At 39.1% G+C, this 6790-nt stretch overlaps 1 pseudogene; it reads left to right on the top strand.

Annotated features, from left to right (window-relative positions):
- Positions 1–5767: 5767 nt before the first annotated feature.
- LOC145721070 (cytochrome c oxidase subunit 7B2, mitochondrial-like) lies at positions 5768–6385 on the top strand (annotated as a pseudogene).
- Positions 6386–6790: the final 405 nt, after the last annotated feature.

Raw genomic sequence — 6790 nt, 5'->3', positions numbered from 1 at the left:
TCTTCCTTACCCATCAAAGAAAGAGCAAATCCTATTAGAGATTTTGTTTTTTTCTAACTCCTTGAAATTGAGAGCTGGTGTATAGTTTGTATCGAATGCTCCCAATTAATCAGATTGTTAGAACAATCAACATAATTTTCTAACAATAAGTTAAATGAGGTGATATAAAAGGGCTTGAAAACTATAAATTATTATTTTCTTAACCCTGCACTGGTGGAATATTTTATGGTATTCAGAGACCTTTTATGACCGTTTGCCTACTCTAATTATTATTATCATCAACAAAATTTTTAATAAGAAAACGTATTTAGTTGAGTGCCAAGAATAGTTAAGAAAGTAATTGAGCAGGACAGAGAAAATCATGCTTTTGGGCTTAAAGCCTGGCTCCAGTGCTTACTAACCACATGCCCTTCTAAGGCTTAGTGTTATTCTTTATAGAAGAGGAGTAACACGCGCAACCACCTCATAGGTTTAGGAAGCACTGCACTCAGTAACTGGCACAGCCTAAGCTCCCCATTTGGGTTAACTACTACAATAATAATAGACAATTCTGCAGGGGATGAATGAAGCTGGAGCACGTTTGGAGCCCCCTAAAGTTAAAGAAGAGGCATTTAGGTGATATTTTTTTTAGCACCAGGGAAGGGACGTGAAGAAAGAAATGTGGGTCGGGGAAGGGGGCGAGGAGCAGAGTCCCAGGTAAGAAAGAGGGTGATGAGGTTGGGTGCTGAAACAGCTCAGATACGGGCAGGAAGGAACCAGCTGCCAGAGGCCAGACCCTGGTATTTTCATAGGACTTCCCTTGGAATGAGAAGAGCTGGAAGGAAGCACACCATTGAATCGGTTGAAGGGGTCAGAAACAAGCCTGGGACACTAAGAAACGGGACCACACAATCTACACCTTGTTAGGAGGCAACATCAAAAATGAACCAAACTGGGGCGCCTGGGTGGCTCAGTCGGTTGAGCATCTGCCTTCGGCTCAGGTCACGATCCCAGCGTCCTGGGATTGAGCCTTACGTTGGACTCCTTGCTCAGCAGGAGCCCTCTTCTCCCTCTCCTCCCGGCTTGTGAGCTCTCTCACTATCTCTGTCACTATCTGTCTGTCTCTCCCTCAAATAAATAGATAAAATCTTTAAAAAAAAAAAAAACAACAACCAAATTTTCCAAAGCATATGGCACCCTTGGGAATTTACTGCCAAAAGTGGGACTGACTTTTACCAAATTTTATATATCTGACAATTAGTTGATAGGAAATACTGGAAGCAAAAAAGTAGTCATTCTTTTGTTTGTATGTCTCTCAAATTGTGTCTCGCATTAGATAGGAGTAAGATGGTTGTCAAAATGTATAAGATATATAATTTTAATGATTTGTTAGGATTAAAAATTAAAATCTTTATCAGCCTTATATCCATGTGGCATATGTATGTTCATATATATACCAAAATAAGCACTAATGTAAAATATTAGAGATTAGTTTTCACTTAATGTGAAATGACACATCTGTTATGTAGAGGTTTTAAATGTAGAAAATGTGTCCATTAAAAAGCAAAACACAAATTTTGATAATTATTTAATAGTACACAAAATACATTTATAATCTCATTAGTTGTAATATAATTGCTTTTGTATTAAAACATAAATTAAAAATTTACCATATGTTTGAAAAATTAACCTTAATGCATTAAGTATTGTTAAAATCTCAATACATGTGTTAAATAATGACTGTTAATTTATATTTCCAATGGTTTCAATACATAGTGGCTTAAAGTATAATTTGAATCATGGTGTAAACTGAAGTACTTTTAATATCTAAGCACAAAGAATCAAAAGAAAATGTGGAAAATTTCAAATGGAGAGAAAATTGGTGAAAATATATAGGTTAGGCCATCATCAGTCACAAAACAGTGCCTGGAATGCTGAACACTCCCTAAATCTGCCAAAATCTAGTATATATTTTTATTTTTTATTTTACTCTGTTTTATTTTAAATAGCATATATTTTTTTAAAATACTGGTATAAGATGTGCATGATATTCTGCTGAGTTCTAATATTTTCTTCCTCTCTCTCTCTCTTCCCTCCCCACCTGCTTACTGCCCTGCATCCTTGGGGAAAAATAATTCAAGGGGGAAAAAGTCATTAGGTTCTTTCTCTCACCAGAACACTTAGTTCATAAATAAAGTCAGTATTTTATTTTTTTTTAAAAGACTTTATTATTTACTTATTTATTTGAGAGAGAAAGAGAAAGAGAACGGGAGGAGGAGCAGAGGGAAAGGGGCAAGTAGACTCTGCCCTGGAAACAGGAGCCTGAGTCTCCATCCTTCCATGCCACCACCTGGGATGACGACTTGAGCAGAAATCAAGAGTGGGACTTTTAACGACTGAGCTAACGAGGCGCCCCAGTCAGTAATTTAAATATAGATAAATTATGTGTATCGGTCTGCTCATTACAGGGAAGGATGGATGGTGGAAAAATAGAAGGAAGGAAGGGGGAAAGGCAAAAAGGAGGATAGAAATATACAAGATACACTGAGAAGGAAAGGAAGTGGTGAGGAACAGTGCGTAATACAGGGGAAGGAAGGAGAGGAAATGTAGAGAAAGAGTGGTTCAATAAATGATATGGGGATAACGCCGGGAGTTCACCGCGGGCTTCGGAAATTATGAGTTGTGCTATCTAATCTGTATAGTTTCCTCTACCGTTCTTCATCATGCCCTACTGATTGGAATTGTGCAAGAAATTATGCACCAGGATTGCAGATCACAGAACACTGTGGAACTGGTTTGACAGATGGAAAACAAAAAACAAAACAAAACAAAAAAACCCAACTGGGACAGAGTGAAGTTTTCGGACCCGTACAAGGCCCAGCAGTGTTTAGGTACGCTTCAAGTATTGACACCATTTGCGACTTATAATAGCATTCTCCCGCGGCAGAGGAAAAAGGAAAATGGAAGAACAAAACGAAACAAAATACCAGGGCCTCTCTTCAATTATTAAAAACAGCGGTGGCATCTTTACATATCTTCCAGGTAAGACTAAGATCCTAAGTGATTCTGGTTTCACTTCATATCCTGAATTGTTAAAATCTCACTTAGGCTGTCAGGAAACCAGTCCTACGTTTCTCTTTTGATTCTCCCATCTCTCTTTTGTTGTTTTGTTTTGTTTTTATTTTTTTAAAGATTTTATTTATTTGAGAGAGAGAATGAGATAGAGAGAGCATGAGAGGGGGGAGGGTCAGAGGGAGAAGCAGACTCCCGGCTGAACAGGGAGCCCGATGCGGGACTCGATCCAGGGACTCCAGGATCATGACCTGAGCCGAAGGCAGTCGCTTAACCAACTGAGCCACCCAGGCGCATGTCCCATCTCTCTTTTGAAGTCAAACATGGCAAAGAGAGAACCTAAACGTCCATGTAATCAAAATAGCTGTGGCTGTTTTAAAAATAATTGCTTCCCAGGGATATATGATTCAGTAATTATCTGCATTGAGTTTTGGATTAGATATTTGCTTCTTGGATATAGTGGATATTTGATATTTAAGAAGCATGGATATTGCTATTGATAAACAAAATGAGGTCTGATAGGATCACTTAAGGGAACGTGGTCTTGACTCCGCAGCTGCGCGCGGGATTGGCTCTGCGCGACAGTGACCACGTGCCTGGGGATATTCCTTTTGATTTACTCATCCATCTTCAGGGTTGAAGGATGTAGAGTCAACACCAAAAATATCAGTAAATAAAAAACTAGAAACAAATCTGTGTCTATTCTCTGGGTTCTAGATTGCTGAGTTTCTAAGTTAAATCTACAGAAAAATACTCTAAGCCACGCTTGTTCTTGGTTTCCTCTTTGTTTCCTTCTAACGCTCCTATTTCATTTTTCCACTTGTCAGACATACAATACCTCTTCCCGTCATTCTTGCTCTTTACTATGTTATCGATGGCAAATTAATGATGTAGTTGGAGATTTTAAGTCTCTCCCTTATAAAATAGGTAAAATGATTCTGCCTGACATTTTTTTGGTGACTGCCAAATGAGCAATTATGTATATTCTTTTGGTCAGTGCCAGACACATGGTAGGTATTATTGTGCCTCCTTAGTTTGCATTACAAATGTACTTTTATATAATTTATAAACAAAAAAGAGCCTGTAGGCTATCACTGTTTCTTTCTTCTACCCTGAGAGAATTAAAAGAGCCCAGGTTCTAACATAACATAATAAAAAAATAATAAATAAGTAAATAAATAAAAGAGCCCAGTTTCCTTCATCAATCAGGTGGAACAGCTGTATTCAATAATATCAGATTATACAGGGAGATTTACAGTTTGCAATGTAACTCCACATTGCTCCTTATGCAGATCTGATCTTCGAATCCAGTGTCTCCAGCCTCATTCACCATTGCTATCCACCCTGAGTCCCTCTGTTGCTGTCAAATGGCAAGATTCTGTATTTCACAAAGCACATCATAGACACTGGGTCTTTGATGCCCCCTGTTAAACAGTTGCTTGGACTTGAAAGACTCCACACCATCTACCTTCTGATGAGTTGTCTCTGTTTTAATTGGACCTGCTTGGGTGGAATCTTTCACACAAAAAACTGGTAATTGCTGTGACCTGCGGAAAGTTTATAGATTCTGCTTTTTATTCTTTGCACAATAATTTCATTTGTAACTGTCAAGAGGTAAACTGAGGCACACTGAAATTTTCAAGAGTCTATTTGAGCAAAGGTGGACTGGAATTGGGCAGTGCCAAACCAAAAGCAGTTAAGAGGATTCGGCGCACAAAAGCTAGGGAAAAGGCTGTATGCAGAAGAGGAGGAAGCAAAGCGAGGAAAGTTATCTGATTGGCTATAGCTTAAGTGGTTGTCTTATTTGGGAAAGCTTAATGGCCATTTGAAGTTGGTTGTTCTTAAACTTAGTTCTTTTTCGGGTATCAGTGCATTTACAGAAATTAACTCTGGCGTGGGTTTTGGTTTGCTTATATAGGCTGCCAAAGCATTCGAGCCAATTCCGTGTAATGGCCTCCTTGTTTACCTACTTTAACATATTATTTTGTTTTGTGAATTATCCTTTCTTTCTCTCTTCTCACCAAGTAAGTGGCAAACTGGAGAGAACATGTCATGTACAATGCAGGTCAAGCAATTTATCCACAGGCAGAATTCACTGGCCATTGTTTTACTAATTCTCTTAAATATAGAGTAATGGAGATACAGAATTTTAGGGTGAGAGGGGCATTGAAAGCCTAAATCTACTCTGTTGATCCAGTGATTAACTCTCCTTCTATGAACGGATGCCAAATAGTAGTCTGGCCTGCATTATGCTATTCCAGAAGCAACCAACACTCCAAACAACCCCACTCCAGTTGGTCACCAAGAGATGACCAATACATCTTGCGCAATCATCAGGGATAAAATGGTATCAGGCCATTTTATTCATCCCTGAAAAATGTTTCCCATAGCTCTCAATTTAAAAATTCATGATGGCACACAAAAGATGAAACCTCTTAACACTAAGAAACTGAAGCCAGCAATTTATTAAAATCTGAGAGGAATTTTCTTTAGCTACAGAACTAATTAGCTCACCTTTCACTTTTTTAAAAGCTTGTTTGAGCTGATTTGCTGAACAACATCCATGTCCCATGGACATTTTACTGTCTAACATAAAACCATGGAGCTGAACAGGTACCGTGAAAGGAAGGGCTTCTCCTCACTGTTTGACCCTGTCTTGGATACATAGGATATACACAGATTGCAAAACACCGTACTTGCTCAGGGGTGTTCAGACATGGCTGGATTGGTACTTCCTTTTTTACAAACATTCAAAGATCACAACTCTTAATAGATACTATGTGGGAGGTACTGAAGGCAGAGAGACACACACAGAGTAGGGAGGAAAATGAAGACTGGACACTGTTCTTTGTCGTTCCGCAGGGTTTGTTCCCTCTGCATGAAGCCTTAGGGTAGCAAACAGGGTAGAATCTTGCATGCGTGCTGTGGCGTCGTTGGTCTCACTCATGTCTTCCACTCTTTTCTCAAGTCCGGAACCTGAATCTTGAATTTTCTGAGGAGAGCATCTGGGCTTCAGAGTTCTTACCAGGTCTCTTTACAAAGAAATAGACTGAAAGCTGCAATCAACGGCAGTCTGGTTACACCTTCATCACGTTTCCCTTGACCAGAAATGCACTAAATAGGTTCAAGATTCGAAGCATTCAACAAATTAGGTCAAGACAGAGCCACGAAAATCATTCACAAGATTTCCATGACGAATACGGTTAACACTGTACTAGCCAGTGGGACCACTTTCTGTGTTGTTGCATGGGTGTTTATAGCCACACAGATTGGAGTAGAATGGAACCTATCTCCTGTCGGCAGAATCGCTCCAAAAGAGTGGAATGATGAGTAACGATCAAAGGTACTGTAATACAAAATTGTTTCAAAATCAACTTGTCATTTAAGCACTCTGCTGCTCATTAAAATATAGCATAGTTGAAGAAATAAAATACATTTGAAACCTTCAAAAAAAAAAGTTAGTACGGAGCTGCTGTTTGTCTTTCTGAGAACTCTGGAGACTTTGGGAGAATTAATCAACACAGAGAAGAGCAGAGTCAGATAATGGAGAGATGGATTACCTGCCTGAAGCCTGATCTGGCCGGGACTTCTCAATTCCTTGAATCAATCACTGCCCTTTTATGGAAGGCTATTTGCTAGAAACCTGATGACAAACAAAATACTCCTGATTGATACATCATCTCTCTCGGCTCAGCTTAAGCATTGCTTCCTCAGGTGAGCCTTCTGTGACACACTGCAG

This window comes from Leptonychotes weddellii, chromosome 4 (genome assembly GCF_054177405.1).
Source record: "Leptonychotes weddellii isolate Sample4059 chromosome 4, ASM5417740v2, whole genome shotgun sequence".
Taxonomy (NCBI): Eukaryota; Metazoa; Chordata; class Mammalia; order Carnivora; family Phocidae; genus Leptonychotes; species Leptonychotes weddellii.
This window is presented reverse-complemented; position numbering and strand designations above follow the sequence as displayed.